The sequence below is a fragment of the Vanessa cardui genome, chromosome 10 (assembly GCF_905220365.1).
Source record: "Vanessa cardui chromosome 10, ilVanCard2.1, whole genome shotgun sequence".
NCBI classification, from domain to species: domain Eukaryota; kingdom Metazoa; phylum Arthropoda; class Insecta; order Lepidoptera; family Nymphalidae; genus Vanessa; species Vanessa cardui.
Window position 1 is genome coordinate 690,481 of NC_061132.1, and position 21,222 is coordinate 711,702.

Genomic DNA, 21,222 nt, shown 5'->3' on the forward strand with positions numbered 1-21,222 from the left:
CAGAATTGCAGCAGGGGTAGTGACATCCCCCTGAATTTTCACATTCGTTTCAGTCTCCGCTTAGCCGTGGACCCGGGCGGACGTCCTGCGCGTAGCGACTAAACCAGTTTATTTAAAACCGTGTTTTGTGTATTACTGCAAATACAGTGGTAAGTACTTTTAACTTTGAAAACGGTTCCATAAATAATTATAACTAACAACGGTTTCCGTAGTGACGATTCATATAAACATTTTACAGTATAATTGTGATTTTATTCATAGCACATTCTCCCCCATTTTAAACGCTTTGATAAGTTAACGTAAGGGAATTGACCGCTACATATACTATAATACAACCTAATCCCATTATATTAATCATTCTCATTATACTATATGAATACATGTTACTTTATAAACTTTAATTATTTCATATCACGTTAAGTCAAGAGCTTTAAAAAAATAACGTTAATATGTTTTTGACAATTATCGTTACATCACAAATAATAAATATTTATTTGGCAATAACGTTATTTGTAATGTTAAATTAGGTCGTTATTAATTCAAATGACAGCTAGACTTTCTTTGTTTTACGAGCAAAGTTAGCCATTTAATCTGCAGTCGGCGAGGACGCCATATTAAAAAAGTTTAAATACCCAGGGATATTTAAAATGCGTCAGACCTTTGCAAATGTTAAAATGTATTACGTTATTTCTTCGCTTTTATATTATTCAAAGATTTTTAATTAAATCGAAGACATTTCTTTCTTTTTTCTTTTATAATGTTTCAAAAATAAGGTTTGTTGTTATGTATTTTATTACTGTCTTAATAAATTTTTTATAGCAGGTATTGATAATATCATAACTAAATTCTTAATAACAACTTTAAAATATATTTTTTAGTATATGTTAACATCATATTATGGTGATATTTTTATCACTTAATTGTACTTTAAAATTAAATAATTTATTTAAAAGATAATCTCATTTTTAGCATCCAATTCATTTTAATACTATGACATAATGATCATAATAAGTAATATATTTTAATTATTTTCGCATAATTCACAAATTTAAAAACTGTTTTCGTACATGTTGATAATCAATTGGAAGAAATTTTAATAATAATATACATGTGTTGTTGCGGTCTCATTAATTGGAAAATAAATAATAATAGGCCTGCCCACAATTTAAAAGTATTAAATAAAGCAGCGTATATATATGGCGAGAAAGATCAAAATGGAAAAGACTGGCAAAGGTACTTACCTCCATATTGGACAACATATGTACCTATACACAGAAAATGAGAAATTGCATGTACTAGAGTATAAATAGGATACGTTTTTAAATAAGTTTATTAGAACATTGCTATCAGGCTCAGTATGAATAATGGCTATTATTATTATTTATATATTTCCATTAGTAGCAACAAACACAGTCGACATAAACGTAATATATTTTTATAATTTGTGTATAACTCGTGGAGTCGAGATTAACTCTTTTTTTATTTAATTTTACTTTGCCCAGATTATGTAAAAAGTAAAAGTAACAGCCTGTAAATTTCCCACTGCTGGGATGAAGTCTCCTCTTTTATTAAGAATAGGGTTTGGAACATATTCCACCACGCTGTTCCAATGCTGGTTGGTGGAATGCACCTGTGGCAGAATATCGATGAAATTAGACACATGCAGGTTTCTACGAGCACGAGATGAATTATAAACACAAATTAAGACCATATATATAGTGGTGCTTGTCTGGGTTTGAACCCGCAATCATCGGTTAATATACAAGCGTTCTAACCAATGGGCCATCTCAGCTTATATAATATGTTATATAAAGATTGGCTCTGTTATAAATATTAATGAATACTTATGTAATATATAACATCGTATAATCGACCCCGTGACTAATTTGTTATGTCCTTATATTATTTAGCCTTATTTACCCTTCAAGTGCAAATAGAGCAATGCTATGAAGTGTTGTTTAGCAGAAGAATAAGCATGGTGTGGTTATACAGGTTAGCACAGTGACCTACCACTAAGTGCAATCCCATAGTGAATATTAATCTATAAAATCTACAGCATATTGATTATAATAAATTAAGATATACTTTATTCAAGTAGGCTTTGACAAGCATTTTCGAATCTTCGTTTAACAACTACATTAAGTGAAGATCTCACCGTTTCGGAATGTATATTATATCGAGAAGAACCGGCACGCAACTCAGTTATTACCCTTTTTCAAAATTAAAAAATACAAAGTCGTGTTAAATAAAATTACGTTTGTATATAATACATCCTGCCTGGAAGTCTACAAGTATATACTCTGCTATTGCTTCTTTATCAAAGTTTTTTTTTATTATTTGAATTTGTGAATTGGCAAAGTTAAAAATATCTGCGGAATTTTATTATAGAAACGGATAACTTGCCCCAAGAAGGATTTATTGTCTTAACATTATTACCGTATTTAAAGTTACAAATAAAGGTAATAAATCGCAAATTTTACGAACGAATAACAAAACTACAAACCAAGTCCCAAGTTATGTTTGACTAAAATACAATTTGCTTATGGTCACTAGCAGTAATGCTGTAACACAGTCGTGATAAGGCCAAGTCTTATGTTGTTACGTCACGGCTGGACAAGCTGTGTCTCTTGTTGCGAACATCGGCGAACTCGAATGTCCTCTACTGTTCTGTGTCATCGGTAAAGCGCTGCACATCAAAGGATTTATCGCGACATGGTTCCTGCGGTCGGCTACACTTCGTGCGATGTATTTTTACAGTAAAGCGTCGCGTGGCGTGCACGTATATTTTTAAGCATCAAATCAAAATAAACTATATTCAAGTAGGCTTTTACAAGCACTTTTGAATCGTCATTTAACAATTAAGTGAAGCTGCCACCGGTTTGGAAAGTAGATTCTACCGAGAAGAAACGACAAGAAAGTCAGTAGGTACTCTTTTTCAACATTTAAAAAATACAGTCATGTTAGTTAAATACAATTATATATGTATGTTCAGGCATTCACATTTTCTGTTTTTTATATGTAAGGATTAATTCTTTTATGTATATTATTCAAATAATATTTCACTAGAATTCTCGCAACGTAAACTCCGGTTTTATTTAACGATGTATCTTGAGGACTCTTTCTCCGAAGGTGTGGTTGTAGCACAAGAGAACAATATTTTTACGTAACCAGTAGTGTGAAACGAATTTAAAAAAAGTTACAAGGTTTACATTTGCAGACGTTAAGTTAACTTTAAGATCATTGCACCCAATGAAGCAAAAAAACAATTGCTATCATTCCTGAATCCATTGGATTATCAGTAGTGACGCGATAACTTTAATGTCATCTGGATATACATGTACATTTGGAGTAAGAAAAGGTTCGTCACCTTAAGATCTATTTTCGTGAGCACAGCATGAGCGATAATCTGCTTTACCGATCGAGAGTACATGACACTGACAGACATACTTTGACAATTCAAAAGAAGATATCGTATCTAATTTAAATTTGTAATGTCGTATTACGATATTCAGAAGATTTCATTTTGATATAAAACTAGATGTCTTCTAAATATGTTACATTAATTTGAACCAAGCAATTATACTATTTAAGTTTAATTTTAGATGCAGTCGTCAGTTTAGTTCTTTAGTTACAAAAGGTACGAAGAGGTTAAAAATCGTTAAAGGAATTTGAAAACTGACAAAGGTTTTCTCACTCTGACTGTACATATACAGTGTGACATTACGTGACACACTCTACAGAGTGTTTCTTTGATCGCGTTATTTCTATGACGTTTTAACGGCATATTGAAACAAGAATCCATTCGATTACTCGAAGTGCTCTAAGTTCAAATGCTTTTGAGAACATTATAGAATCGGTTTAAACTATACAAATACAGCGAAGAAATATTTCGTATCCATCGTTATAAACACAAGCATTCTCCAGCTATGATAGTTACATACGAGTATATATAATATATAATAGAATTATGTATAGCAGTGAAATATATCGTGTCGATGTAGAAAATTCATTAGTTTTCTATGTTGTCTTGGGTCTGGGTGTTTGTGGTACTCTTCTGATCTTTTTTTTACGGTATAGGTTGGAGGACGAGCATATGGGCCACCTGATGAAAAGTGGTCACTATCAACCAAAGACAATGACGCTGTAAGAAATATTTACTATTCCTTACATTGTCAATGTGCCACCAACCTTGGAACTAAGATGTTACGTCCCTTGTGCATGTAGTTACATTGGCTCACTCACCCTTCAAACCGGTAAGTATTGTTGTTTGGCGGTAGAATAACTGATGAGTGGGTGGTACCTACCCAGGCGGGCTTGCACAAAGCCCTACCACCAAGTAAAGTTCTTCCAAGATCTTCCATAACACAAGTGCTTTAGCTTCTTACAATACCATCAGAGTAATATATGTGATTATCCAATATGCACAATGCACATACGAGAGTTTAGTGCACCCTTAAGGTGCACCCCTAAATGTAACGCCAAAATTGCTTGTTGATGGTGTACTGGCGATTTGAAGAATCCTACTACTATTATAAAGGCGAAAGTTTGTATGTATGGATGTATGGATGTTTGTTACTCTTTCACGTAAAAACTACTGAATGGATTTGAATGAAACTTTACCACAATATAGCTTATACATCAGAATAACACATATGCTACAATTTATGAGGTTTCTAATGTGAGGTCGTAAAAAAACACATTTTTTGTGCTTACATTGCAAACGCTGACTGAATCCTACAAGATAGATCAAAACAATGTACTACAGTATTGTACAACTTAAAAAGGTCTACAAAAAAGTCCGTGATAGTATATGTTTATCTCTTAGGAATAACCCACAATAACCATTTTTTATCCTTTACTTTGTACGAGAAATAATGACTTATTTACGAAGCGATTTTAAGCGATTACTAGACTAGACGGGACGAACCTGAAGTCCACGCGAACGAAGTCGCGGGCAAAAGCTAGTGGTTAATATTTCTTAGTGCCATTGACTACGATTACCATCAAGTAGCCCATTTGCTCGTCCAACGTATATCATAAAAAAAATAGAACGACCCCAAAATGATGAATATCTTATCGTATCGTATCGATCGTAATAACCTGTGTGGTGGCGAAAACACATCAGAATCAGAAATTCGGAATTAGCACCAATTTCAAAAGGAGGCGGTTAACAGTATGGTTCGTTGTCTCAGAACTCCGTTATTTATGAATCGATTTTTTTTTAAAACTCTCCATTTTATTATAATTGCATTTGAAAAAAATATATATATTTATAAAACACATCTGTTATTTTTATAAATAATATGCAAGTAATGATCATTTAAAACTGCATTCAAAATGTAATTTACAATAATGAAATCACTTTTAAAATATCATGTTACAATTTTGAGTTAAATTTAAAGCTACAACGGGAGCTGAATTTACATGTTTTTTTTTTCATTCTTTGAATATTGCCTTTTGATGAGTAATTAAATTATTCTTTGAAATTTTACTTCACAGTTTAGTATGAACTATGCAACAAAATTATTACAGTGAGAAATGAAGGAGGCTTCGACATTATAAATATTTATTTATATATTGTGGTATTCTTAAATAATGCGGCTAATAAATTCGTGGTACGATACAAACAGCGCACACTAGAGTGTAAATTATGGAAGACAATTCAACGCATCCTTTCAACGTGCCATTATCTCATTGTTGTGTCCATTTGTGAGAACTGTTCCCACTTATTTCATATTTATATATGTATATATGCTTGTAAAAGTATCACGAGTTTTACTTTGGTATATGACAGGTTATATACACATATGTACACGAGCACACAGGCAAGTTAAATTGTTAAATATCAACACAATCGAACATTGTGTTTTGTTGAATTATTTGTGTGGCTATGTACTTATGTTAATGTCATATTTATTTACGTAATAACCATTGTTGTTACGCAATAACAAATGTTACCATTCCCGAAATCTAAGATGCACCGCCAAACATTGTAACTAAGGTTAAGACGAACATTATATGGCATACGGGCTCACTTAGCTTTCAAAGTGATATAATGCAATACAATAATATCTATGTATGTATATAGGTATTTGGTTCCGATTATTTATATATACAGCGCTTTTATTGTCAATAGCGTATATCATATCATTTTAATGCGCAAAGCATCACAACCTCAATCAGCACTGATAAAATTTATTAAAGTAATAAATTTCAATCTACAAAACAGTTATTAATTATAAATCTCGCGTTAAATGAAAGTATGACATTAACATTGAGTAATCTATTTTTTTAAAAGCAAGCTGTTGTAATAGTAACAAAAACATAGTGAGGAATCATGCATCCGTCTATTTTTAATGAAATCCATAAAATTTTAACAACATGGAAAGGTGACCTTAGCCCAGCTTGAGATATTTACAGACTGCTACTTGCTTGCTAGCCTTAATTACGTTTAATATTATCTGATCTGTTGTCTAAAACTAGTTAACCGATTAAAGTTTCCTTTTTTTCCACCTTATGGTAAGTGGTCACCATCACCCATAGACAATGACGCTGTGAGAAATATTAACTATTCCTTACATCGTCAATGTGCCACTAACCTTGGGAACGAAGATGTTTTGTCTTTTGTGCCTGTAGTTACACTGACACAACAATACTGAGTACTGTTATTTTGCGGTAGAATAACTGATGAGTAGGTGATACCTACCCAGACGGGATTACACAAAGCCCTACCACCTTCCTTCTTTTTTAGTTAAAATTTTACTTTATAAATCTCTTTGTCTTAAAATGAATAAATACATTTAAAAGCACTAACAAGAGTCAATTACTTTCATATTATTTACATTCTGAACTAGCTACTCGGCATGTATGGCCCCTTGAAATTTTTCATAAGCAAATATCCGATCCGACTCGCGTGTAGCTTATTGTACGTTGATGTTGGTATCCAGGAATCTTCAAACTAGTTTCGACAACAAATATACATACCAAGTTCTAAGTTTTAACTCAATCAACGAAGATTTCGAAACGCAAACAGAGAAACGTTCATGTATTCTCGTTATGTTTATATAGTAAATAAATGTAGAGACCAATTTTATTTCTTTATATGTATAGGTATTCACGGAACTGAGGAAAAAATTCTTAAAAAAAAAACTAGTGGAATAACATTTTTATGTCATACTAGTTGTCATAGTAGTGTGTTTGTTTCAGGGTGTCGGTTGTCAAGTGTTAGGCAAAAAGTATCCTATGTTTGCTTCACACCAAATTTCATCAAATTCGGTTCATTGGTTTGGTCGTGAAAGAGCGACAAACAGACATACAGAATTACTGTCACATTTATAATATTAGAATAAATTATTTTTTAAGCGACTTCAAAAAAGGGAGTGTTCTCAATTCGACCGGTATATTTTTTTTATGTTTGTTCGCCGATTAATTCGCCATTTATGATTTTGACGATTTTTTTTTTAGTTAGAAAGAAGATACTCCTGGAATGGTACCATGATGAGGATATCAGATTCTGATGATGTGATCCTAGAAGAATCGAGGGGAACGAGGGGATCGAGTCGGACGATTTTGAGTGAAAAACAAAATGTAGAAATATTAACATACGATCGGCCAAATTTCAATAATACGTGTTTAAATCAAATTATTTCATTACTTTTAGGTATCACTTTGAAGTCGGTGTTATTTTTAAAAAAAAATATTTTATCTTTAGTAATTCCGCCCAACCGAGTAATTCACTTCGAGTTAATCGGTGGTAAGGCTTTGTGCAAGCCCGACTGGGTATGTGCTAACCACCCATCAAATGTTCCAGTTTGAAGAGAGTGTGTCTTAACTCCCTAGGTTTATATTACGTAAGATAATCTTAATATTTCTAAACACCTAGATCAGTTGAGTCATTTTTACTAAACAAAAAAGTCGGACACAAAGTAGTAGAGAATGGCTCAGAAGAGTTTAGTTTAATTTTATATGTAATATAAGCTATGGTTATATCAAAGAGTTGATATCTTTGATCTTTCTCCTGGCAATCGCTAATTGAACGTCTGTGTTCTTATTAAATCTCGAAAAATGTATTGATTACCAAACGTTATACAATGGAAGCTCTTTTAAAAACATCTGCACTAATTAACCGTTCCACTGGGTCACGTATCAATTATGCCTAGTGTGTAGGGCCGACTTATCATTCTATTGCCACAGAGTAATGATTGCATCACGGTATACGTATAAGTAATGAAACTGTAATTACAGCAGAGGTCTAGTACTCTAGAGAACGTGCGGGCGGTCTGCTATATAAAAACTGGTCATTACGAGTGATGAAGCCCAAAGGTTAGGACTCGTGGATTCTAATCGTAGATCCAACTATTAAGTTTTTGTGTACTTAATTGAGTCGAGATGGCCCAGTGATTAGAACGCGTGCATCTTAACCGATGATTGCAGGTTCAAACCCAGGCAAACACCGCAGTTTCATGTGTTTAATTTGTCTTTATAATTCATTTCATGCTCTGCGGTGAAGGAAAACATCGTGAGGAAACCTGCATGTGGCAAATTTCATAGAAATTCTGCCACATGTGTATTCCACCAACCCGCATTGGAACAGCGTGGTGGAATATGTTCCAAACCTTCTCCTCAAAGGGAGAGGAGGCCTTTAGCCCAGCTGTGGGAATTTACAGGCTGTTGTTGTTGTTGTTGTTGTCAAGATGCATTCGTGCCACGAATTTGTGGGATGAAAATTTGTCACATGTGTCCACCAACTCACAGTAAAACAGTGTGATGGAATAAATTACAAACTGCCAGCCGTTTATTTAAAAGATTTAATAAACTCCTCGAATCTTGATTTGTATTCTAATTTCTCTCCTTAGAGGCATTCGCTCTGGTGTTATTTTATTAATTATTTTTTACAATGCATGCTCTCTCCGTTAATGAGAAATAATTTCTGCTTGTTCAAATACACTCATTGGAAATCGAAATAACAAGTCAAGCTCTTGTTCGTAATAGACGAGCTATGTAGTCTGATAAAAATCAACTTCATTAAAGCATAGCACATTCTCATAATAAATATTTTGTATTTAAATAACATTTTTATGTAGGATAATAAATTAAATGAAATTTGCCACTGGTTTTTGGACAATTCTGGTTCTGACCTAAGCAAGAACACATTTAATTTTGAGGCGCTTAATTTTATGTTTTCATTGATGGAGGATACATTATGAGGACTCTCTTATTCTTGACTGAAGATCTGCTGCATTTGTATGAATCCGTATTGAAGCAGTATGATTACATAAGCCTCGAGCTTACTACTCGGAAACAAGAGAAATTAGTTCATTAAAAAACAATGTAGCTAAGCTATGCTATGTAATACAATAAAAATAATTATAAAACGATATAGTGGTGTCCTACATCCATGGGCCAACAGTCCAACATGAGCTTAATGTTATCCTGAGTTAACAGTTAACTACTCAAACTCAAATAACTTTATCCAATATAGAAGTATTACACTTTCTTATTTATGGTAAATTGAAACACTACCACCGGTTCGGAAAAGAAAACACACTGACCTGAGAAGAACCGGCGAAAGAAACTCAGCGGGTTTTTTTGTCTCCTATGTATTGTATATGTATATATATATACACAATTTAATATCAATAGAAATTGCCAGGAGACGATCGTTTCATTTCCAAGTTACTAGCGATCATAAACTCATTAATTTTATAATAAACTTTTGTACACAAGCATTCCTTAATATTTTTTTTAAAATACTGTAAAGTAAGACCAATTTTAAATACCAAGAATACATTGGCTATCTTGACAAGCATGATAATTAAGCTACATGTCATTCAAACGGAGAATTAAGCAGGTGGTCTGGTCACCATTGCCTACATATATGTATTGATACAGATAACCAAGGTACCACCAACCTTGGGAACTAAGATATTACGTATGTCTTTATTTACCCAGGACTACTTTCAGACAGAATATTTTACTTGGAGTTAAAGCTATGTGCAAGTCGGTCTTGTTAGATAATAACTACTAGTCATCAACCGTGGTTTTGCTCGCGTTTTAGGGCTTTGGTTGTAATGCTTTAGACAAAAAGTAGCCTGTGTCCTTATTTGGAGTTCAAATTGGCTTCATACCAAATTTCATCAAATTCGGTTCAGTGTTTTGCTAATGAAAGAGGGACAGACAGACAGAGTTATTTTCACATTAATAATATTAGTGTGGATTATGCAAATAATAATTCCATAATACTGATTTATAATTTTTATTTGATTCGATTTGATAGCAATCAGCAAAAAATATTTGATGGCAACATTCGTTATGTTTAACCGTAATAGCACCACAGATAGTCCATTTGTTAGTCTGCCAACAGACTTATTTACAAACTTTTCATTGATCACTAAATTTAACTCACATTTTTAGAAAACAAATTTAGATTTTGCAGTTAATTTTTTTATAATGTTTATATCGTATAATGGAACTTGCTTAGTTAAAATAGCTCGGTGAGCTCTTTAAGGATCGAGTCTACGTCATCTTGGAGTACCAGGGGAATATAATCTAAGAGAAATTCGATATTATTGTCTACCTCCTATTATCTTCTTAGTCCCTTGTGGCTCATAAGACCACAGTTCGTTATATAAACATTTTTATTTTATTATTATATAATAAAATAATAAATATTGTAATTATACAAGCATGCTCTTCTTAAAATCCAAAAATCCTTTAATAATCTGTCACAATGATTTTATATCTACGTTTATCATTAAATATGTATAAAATTTCATTGATTTTGTTAAAATATAATTAGCCTAATGAAATTAAAACTACCTTAATATTTAAAAAAGTTACTCTTTTTCAAGTTCAAGTTTATTCTAGTCGTAGTGTTGCTACGCTTTCGTAGCAACGTCTACACGCGAAGATTAATGATTGATATTCGGTTTTTAAATTCTTATTGAAATATGTTTTTAATATTAACACACAATCTCGTCAAATCAAAACTGTTTATATAAAAAAAGAAAGTATTTTCGTGTTTTTACTTTCTATTTCATTAATTTCCTCTGATATTTGACTTATTCTGTACAATTTGTATTTCAAATATGAAGAAGAAGAAGATAAGAAAAGTTTCTAAAATATTTCATGATAAAATAAAAAGATGGACGCTTTTTTTTCCTTCAAGGCGCAGAACCCATTGTTATCGCCGCCGTCATTTCATGCGGATATACCAGGCTATCATAAATGTTACAGAGTTCGCTTTTTATCTCAACGAGGGAGAAAAGGTTCATACATTTTAACGAATATTTTTTCCAGTACATTCAAAAGATGAATTACTTAAATTATTTTTATTCCTAATTCTTAAAGTAATAAGGTATGTGCATTAAGGGTGCAATAAGGTATGTGCATTAAGGGTTAGGATAAATTAAACCCGCGGATACATCTATGTTGTATCTTATGATTTTACTAAAGCATTTGATTATGTGAAACACGAAAATGTTTTTATATATTTAGGTAAAACATTACGATATTAAAGGTAAAACTCTTTATATTATTGTTTTATACTTAAATTATAGTGTTAAATGAGTTTTCATTGCTGAATTTTTTTTTAATTATGAGTGTTTCACAAGGATCAATTTTAGGACTCTTTTTATTTTTCATATAAATAAATGATCTTTCCATTTATGTTAAAGCTCTACAATTAATTGATAGTGTTTGAAGTGGACACAAAATAATAATTATATATATATCACACATCACGAATGAAATAAAAAATATCATTCCACTTTTAAATTAATTAAAATTACAAAAAAAAATGCTTTATTTTGTCATAGAGATTATTTTAATTTTGAATTTAATAATAATTTTAACTTATATATAAATTACAAGATAAGTACTTTTAGCCTACCATTATAAACATTGTTAACTTGTTATTAGTAAACAATGTATCTTCCTCTTTCGAATGTTAACTGAAAGGACAAATACTACACTACTACAGCTTTAAAGAAACATTTATAAATAAATAAATAATACATAAATAAATATTGGACATCACATACATTTTTCTGATCAAAATGTAAATCACTTCTGTTATGGAAAATCATAAGTATCGACGGTACCACCCAGACCCCAAGACAACATAGAAAACTAGTGAACTTTTTCTACACCAACTCGGCCGGCAATCGAATCCGGGACCTCGGAGTGGCGTATGAAAACCGGTGTACACACTACCGACTCTTTGGAAGTCGTTTTATAGGTATGGATGTTATCTATATATACCTGATGTTATAAAGACTTTAGGTATCACTTTCGATTCGGAACTTCAATGGAATACTCAATTGTTTGTCCCAAATAGGAAGACTCAACTCTGCTGAACACGCTATTAGGAAAGTTCGAGAACGAAGTGATATTAATACCATTCGATTAGTATAATTTACTAGCGACCCGCCCCGGCTTCGCACAGGTGAAATACTGATGCTAAATATACTAAAGTATTTGTTTGTCTACGACATCACATGTCTACAGACTTCTAAAAGTTCAGTGTTTCTTTACTATATATTGTCCATGTATAATACACAAAAACCATCCTCTCGAATCACTCTATTCATTAAAAAAACTTTTGATGAAACGGTTTTGATGAAAGGATTCCGTAGCCATAAGATGGAAATTTAGCAATCTCTATTTCTACCTTGGCCCACTTCTGTATGAAGGTATGTAACATTCCTACATATTTTCATAGTTTGTAGTAGTTATTTAAAAGTTTATAAAATAATGGTCTTTCGATAATTTTAAAAACCAATTTTTGGATTACCAGTATACATCTCTCCACCAATTTTCCTGGCAATCGGTGCAGAAATGGCAGAGAATGAGCCAGGACAGACAGACGGACAGACAGATGGACAGACATGACGAAACTATAAGGGTTCCTAGTAGACTACGGAACCCTAAAAAACCCTCATCAAAATCCATGGCGTAGTTTTAAAGATTTAAGCGTACATAGGAATACAGGCATAGGCCACTTTGTTTTATTCTATGTAGTGATAGTGATATAGTTTCATAGTGTTACGGTACATTAAAATATCATTCTCTTTATAATCTTGCAGCTCAAGATCTCCTTCGGAATCTAACAAGCAAAAAATGTAAACAGCTGCGTCAGGATATGCTAAAAATAATAAAAATAAAATACTCTTGTTCATTAATCTTAATTATTTTGGAAAAGAAAAAACATTGACTAAAGAAAATCTGACGAAAGAAACTCGTGATTCCGTTAGCTTTTATAATGGCTTACAAATAATGCACTTAACAAAGAATTATCCAGGAGTCGATCGATTAATTCCCAAAGAGTGTCATCCGTGCAGTAAGTAATTGTGTTACGGTTGCACACAAGCGTTGCTTAACGTTAAAATTAGCTACCGAGATATTTTCATCTCTATATATAACTTTTATCCTCATAACAGTATCATATTGATTCAAGCTTGTCATAATCGGTTTGGGTTATCGGATTTTTGTATATACACATATGTATATCTATTCTTATATTATAAATGTGAAAGTCAGTCCGTCTGTTTGTTTGTCTGTCTGTCTGTCGCTCTTTCACGACCAAAATACTGGATCGAATTTAATAATAATAATAATCTTTATTGGCTGAATAAATTACACTACTACAGACACAAAATGTATAATAATGAAAACAGAACAAAACAACACTTATTCTATGTAATACAAAATTATACACAAAACAAAAAATGAAAAATAAAAGAGAAAAAAGAAAATAACTTAGAAAAGAAATGGTAGTAGGTAGATATGTATAAGTTCGCAGCAGTGCAATTCAACCAAAAGTTGACCACTCAGTATACGTAGAAATACGTAAGATTCTACACTGATTTTAGTGGCCTCCTAATGTCATTACAGACAGCCGTTACAGATAAAAGATATAATTTAAAAGGAAAAAAAAAAAACAATAAAAATTTATAAAAACTGAACATGAAGGAACCAGACATAGAAATTTGATGATATTTGGTATAAAGCAAAGTTGAACTCCCATAAAGGACATTTTGCCTGACACATGACATTACTTTTTTGCCTGACACATGACAACCAACACCCTAAAACGCAAGTAAAGCCGCGCGCGAATACAAGTATATTATAAACGCAGAGTTCTATTGACTTTGTACAATATTTAATTAATAAAAGTAAACGCTTATTAGTAGTTACGCTAAGCAGGATTATGTGTTCTAGTTAGCAATAATACTATTCCCAGCGATGTTATAAAAAGCTTTAATGATTAACGCATGTTAGTTCGAAATAGGTTAAAATAATAGTTCAATTAGTTATTAATAATTACGGTACACATATAATTTAATAGTAAATCAAAAACCCACTGGTAATGCCTGATACAGAACTTTCATTATAATTGGTAAAAGTATATCGTTAAATATAAAAAGGCGCTGTAGTAAATGTGCTCAGGACTTAGCACAAACCAACGAAATCTATCATCATTACTGTGGTGGTAGTAGTACCAACAATAACAGCAACAGCCTGTGAGTTTCCCATTGCTGGACCAAAGCCTCCTCTCCCTTTCAGGAGAAGGTTTGCAACATTACCACTTCTACCACCACGCTGTTCCAATGCGGTTTGGTGGAATACACGTGTGGAAATTTTTTTATGAAACTAGACACATTCAGGTTTCGTCATGATGTTTTTCTTCATCACCAAGCACGATATGAATTATAAACACAAATTAAGCACATGCATATCATCGGCTCACGTTCTAACCACTGGGCCATCTCGGTTCAGCACCATCGCTACCATAATATAACAGCTGTAAAAATATTGGCCAATACTAGCACCTAAAGCTTTAAGGGGGTTTGGTATTTATTTTATAATAGATAAAAATGAAGGCAAAAATACAAAAAAAAAGAAAGTATTTGCCGTGCGCATGAAGTGAACGATGTTACCCGCAGGCAAATAAAACCTGCGTGGTTTGAGCCCGAGGGCATGATTTCATGGAATTATTTTTTATTTACTTGTGAAAAAGGTAAAAAAAGATTTTTCATCTTGTATGATTAGTAATCATAAAGTTAAGTTTAAATGTGATATACATATATGTGTGTATAGCAAGTGTATCTTTATACTTAGATAATGATTATACTAAAGTTACAGACATTGTTGTTTTTTTAACTCGAGGCATTAAAATTTCAAAACTTTTTTTGTGGATTGACATGAAATTTAAATTTACGAATTATTTGCTTTCTCCTAAATTTGAGTCGTCGCCTTATTAGCATGTATAGACAAGATCCCTGTTAAAACAGGATAAAATTATATTAAATATATATTATTAACAATTACAAAGGCTTATATTTACAATGCGAACAAACCTCAACAAAATTTACCAATTTACTTATTTATTACAAATTTCAACCCTTATATACTAATTACTACTAAGAAAATTAAATATAGATTAAAATTGAATATTATGAGCATTCTTAATTCATTCATTTAAGTAAGTGATATTGCCTCAAAATATTTAAATACTATTTAATGTAATGTAATAATAAATAATAATAATAATAGACTTACATCGTCTATAATGAAGAAAATTAGAACCATTCTAAGTACTTTACATACATGATAGCATTTACATATTCTGTATCGAGTATCGAATATAGCGATCAGGATCTGCGTTCTTATATACTAACTAATAAAGCAATGAAAAAACTCGTACTATACAAAACAGATACGTGATTATGAAAAAATCTTCTTGTAACGTATTTCAAAATGGTTACTATAACAGGTACTAATATATAAAATAATCTGTATAGTATAATTCAAAATTACATGAAAACGTAAAGTATACTACCACGTATAGTATACTAACTACTCACGATTAACGAATTAGCTATCAAAAGATTTAACTCTAGTTTATGAACATCTGACAAACTCTAGTTACCAGGCTGAGTTCTCATTGGTTGAATATCACGTCATCAACTGTCACTGACCAATGAAATTTCAAATTGACTTTAGTCAGCGTTACAGAAACAGAAAGTTGGTAGGTATATCAAAATACAATCGCTAAACTGTTAGGTACTTACTATGCAATGAACTCGATAATAAGATGCAAATGCCGACTGGAAACACTCTCGATAAAAGCGTAAGTCCGTTAGCTGTGCTCCATTCATTTAAATATATAATTCTCGTCTACATTTATTCAGTACATTTAAATTCTACGTTTAAATTAAAAATATATGTATGTTTCAAAGCCAGTTGCGCTTCGATATTTTAATGTAAATATGAGTTTAATTTAGATATAGACTTGTTCATGTATTTACTTTTTAAAATGAATGGGTACACTTGCAGACGGGCTACACGATAGTGTCAAACACAACAACTTTTTCAGAAATATTAACCAATATAACATCGATAATGTTAACATTTAAATCTATAATTCCGACCATATTTAGTAATGACATGAAACGATGATGCAATACTAACTTTAATTATAACACAAGGCCAAATCAAAACAATCGCAAATACGTATCTCTCTTAGTCAGGTGACGTCACAGGCAATTACAGTACGAAGAACTCGTAAAGACATGCTCGTTGATATTTGTGACCATTCACAAGGAATACTATCCAATTGCGCAGGATTATAGTCCATAGGTGCGCAAACGTGCTCTCTATTCTGTAATTATATCTTTCGTTAACACATTACCAGTCTCACTATTCCAAGCGTTGATCCAGCATATTTTTTTTTAAATGAGAGTTTTTATGTTATTCCTGTACTGGACTAGTCAAACACAATTTTACATAAATATTATTTTGTAAATAAACAAAGATATATTTAAAAAAAAATTAAAAAGACACGACAATGACAATGGCAAATAAGGCACAATGGTGAACTATAGAATCTGAATTATAACCTTACAATTGCGACATCGATAATCCCATCCACTGCCTCGTTAGTCTAGCAAATATTGCAAGGATTCCGAGGTTATTGGGTCTGATCCGAGGTTATCTGTCGAAAAATTTTCTCAGTAACAGTCCGGAGTTTGGAAGCTTAAAGTGTTCACTTACGTAAATGGCATCGGCCCTGCGCCTGAACCTATTTCGACCGTGTCGATTTTGCCGTCCCATTGGATTATGAGTGTGTGCATTAGATAGCTCTCCTTTATAAGCGTTGTAGACACACTTGTGCACTATACGTCCTGCGTATGGCTGATCTCACTTGATTGGTCGCTGAAACCGAAATCGGTCAGGACAACTTCATCAATTAAATTATATACGGGCTACACATATTCCACCTAGACCCGCCTATCTAATCAGAATACCTAAAATTATACAACAACAACCCAAAAAATAAAACTTACACTTGTTTTCCAGGTAGGAACCTGGAAAACAGGCAGGCCTATCAAACTACTAAGCTCCATCAACAAATGAGAAGGTACACCAACGTAACGCACATAAGGTAAAATAATTGAAAAAAAATTTTAATCAGTAAAGAAAATGATAATGAATGAATTGTTCGATATATATACGAATATTATATAGTTCTACTATATGTCTAAAATTCAACATTGAAGTGGAGTGCTACGCTAGTTTTCAGCGTAGCGTTAAATAGTGACGCAACGGAGGCCCACGTCTACGTCGCTACGGATAGTGAAAATATAGGTAATGAATAAAGAAAAATCACATCGAAGTATGCAGAGGTAGAAAAAATTTAAAATGATAGCTGCAAGCAACCAAAAACCAAAAAATTATAAATACGCTATCGTAGACCGTAGTTAGGACCTACAAACACTTTATAAGTTTTCTTATATAATTGATGCGATGGAACAAAATCCTGACGTAGTTGGTGACATGGTCATAAATAATACTAATAAAGTCTCATGTCCTAATTAAAAAAATACATAATTTGGTATCTGATACAATTTGAAAAGTTAAAATAACTTTCATTTAAACTACAATTATAAGAAATCAACACGAATTAAAATACAAAAATATTCAAGTATTACTGAGCAAAGCAAAACGGTACTATTAAGGATGTCTCGACAGAGTAAGGTTGCCTCCATTTTTCTCTATTTAGCTCTGTCTATTGCATACCAAACAATCATTATATAATCATATAAAAGATATAAAATACATAACCATATCGATTTTGCTTTTAATGTGTATAACGTGGAGTTACGTCAGCTCGTTATCAGACATGATGACATTCCAGTATAAGTATAATGGTTCACCTTCGTTATATCTATCGTCTCTATATTCCATAAAAATATATAGACTGTCAAGTATAAGTTGGCGTTCCTGTGGCAGCACCTGCTACACCTTTGTTTTGCCACTTTTTTGTTTATTTTACCAATATCTCCCTAGAAAATAATTATCTACGTCTCATTTTTAATAGATTTTGGGTAAGTTTTCTTAATAAGGGTAAATAAAAAAAATAAGATATTAAATGAAAAAAAAATAATTAGTACACGTTTTTGCCACACGCCAACTCACATTTGACGCGCTTTTTTTTTGACGACTTTTCGGCTGTCATGTGCTCTACGTCATACCGACGTAACGAGTGTGTCCGAAAAATAAAATCCTAATTAAACTTTTTGGTGCTTCGACATATATATTAACTTTATAGGTAAACGTAAAGGTTCAAATAGTAGTAAAATTATTAAAATAACAGCCTGTAAATTTCCCACTGCTGGGATAAGGCCTCCTCTTCCATTAGGGAGAGATTTTGCAACATATTCCACCACGCTGTTCCAATGCGGGTTGGTGGAATGCACATATGGCAGAATTTCGATTAAATTAAAAACATGCAGGTTTCTTCATGATTTTTCCTTCACCGCCGAGTAGAAGATGAATTATAAACACAAATTAAGCACATATATGTAGTGGTGCTTGCCTGGGTTTGAACCCGCAATCATTGGTTAGGATGCACGTTCTAACCACTGGGCCATCTCAGCTCTTTTAAAAAGTAAAATTAGGCTATAAAGATTTTTTACTGATATTGATTATGTCTAGACGAATCGTTTTCGATATAACTGTTGATCAACTGAAAACGTATGATGCTATAACAAACATCACTGAAAGTCAACCATTCGATCGATCTCCACCCGTTATAAATACAAAGATAAAAAATGATAATGCAATATTAACGCTTATGCAGTTTTCGTAAGCTCTATAATCGTTTACACTTCTTAGTATACCAATTTACACATTGTGTAGACAGTGGATTAATCGATTGTCGACATCGCTTTCCGAGCAAAATTTTATTTGACGGCATTAATATCTTTAAATCTTTTGTGTTAAGGACGACAATAGCGTACAAACTATATCGATTTAAATTGTATGCACCATAGATTAACCGATTGATTGTGAACCTTATTTTTTTATTGTTAAGAGTTATAATGCCCTGTTTCCTAAAGCTATTGTCATTCCGGTTAGCTTATTGCTGGCGTCATATACCTCCTGTTTGTAAGCTATAAATCTTGATAGAAATGTGCGCCATGGAAATTATACCGTTGCAAGTAGTTATATATCTGCTACGTGTATGTATATCTCAGATCATTTACGAGTTGTTGTAAATAAAAATCGAGTAAATAAATTAGACACTTATCTCTAGTGATAAGACATTCGACCTCAAAACAGCAGTACTTTATATTGTGTTTGGGTTTGAGGGATGATTGAGCCAGTACACAGGCACTATACATTCCTTAAAGGTCGCAAAGCACCTGCGAGTCTGCAAGTATTGCAGATGTTGTTAGGCGCTAGTAGTCACTTTCCATTAGGTGAACCTTCAGCTAGTTTACCAACTATGCCACAAAAATACAAATAATATTAATACCAGACATTTTGCCACATCTTTACGGTAGCATGCGTAAGCGATCCCGTGGCGCCCGGCGAAAGATGGAGAGGGTATGGTTTTGTAGTGGTTGAACCTGGGCGCATTAGGCGTCCAGGGCTCCATGGAGTCCCACACACCTCTCCACTTCCATCACGAGGGTGATGCACGTAGCACGTTTTTCCAGAGAGCAAAAAAGCATTTTGCCACATAAATTAACAAAAAATTAAAAACCCTCTGCTATGGCCTCCAAGGATTTCGAAACGTAGTTGAAACGTTTAATATATCTATATAAAAAATAAGTTTGAAACATCCCATTACAAAATATTCCTATTCGGAAATTCTTCCTTCTAAAAGAATTCCAATAAACGAATGCCTGTCTGAAAATAATATTTATATTTGGTAATATTTTCCGCCTTTCTTTATCTGTACGCACAACCGGTGTGTTTTAATAAAAGGTGAGTTATGCTAATCGAGATGTCCCCGTGGACAGGCAAATCTTGATATAGGCAAAGAAACTTGGAAAATGTTTTTGTCAATATTTTTTTAGGTAGTAGGTGGACTTTTATATGGGCCTTCTGTTGAATAGTGATCACTATGACAAGAAGGTGTCAGAAATATCACTCGTTATTTATATCAACAGTATTACGAATTATTGAAATAAAGACGCTATATCCTTCGTACCTATAGTTGCACTGGCTGGAAATGTCAAAATATACTTTATTCAAGTAGGCTTCCACAAGTACTTTTTAAACGTCAATTAAGAAACATATTAAGTGAAGATTTACACTTAATATAGTTTGTTAAATTCATTTAAATTCATTCAACGGTTCCGAATGCAGACTCTACCGAGAACAACCGGCAAGAAATTCAGAAATTCAGAAAAAAAAACGGATACCTTGCCCCAAGAAGGATTTATTGACTATGCGGAGTCGGAAACTTGGCGTTATAAGCTTATCCTTACTCCTAGTGCACATACAATTAACACTGATTTTATCAAAGTGATCGTCGCAACAGTGAGTATTCCTACTTTGTTAAAAACATCCCGAAGAGAGTCTCTAGCTCCAAGATTATAAATAAACCGAATTGCTCTCCTTTGTAAAATAAAGACAGATTCAATATCTGCAGCGTTACCCCAAAGTAATATGCCATATGACACAATATTGTTTTGCATCCGAGAGTCATTTACGGGTTGTATTTAATTTCAAGAGACACTCATATACATTCAAGTACACAGTACGAATACGAAACTTGTTGATAAAATTTTCAGTGACTATGAAACCAGTTTTAGTTCCTACTCAGAGATTCCGTACGAACAATAAACAGGAAACTACAGAGACTACCTAACAGGATCTGATGTATACGTACATTTCCATTTCCGCTAGCAAAGCTCAAGTTGTATG

The 21,222-nt window shown here is 32.7% G+C and overlaps 1 protein-coding gene across 1 annotated transcript in view; it reads left to right on the forward strand.

Annotated features, from left to right (window-relative positions):
• Nucleotides 1–21,222, forward strand: part of LOC124533025 (uncharacterized protein CG3556) — a 135,536-nt gene continuing 114,314 nt past the window's right edge. Inside the window, exon 1 of the mRNA XM_047108187.1 lies at nt 1–149. The gene's annotated coding sequence lies outside the window, so the exon portion shown is untranslated. The remainder of the gene's footprint in view (nt 150–21,222) is intronic.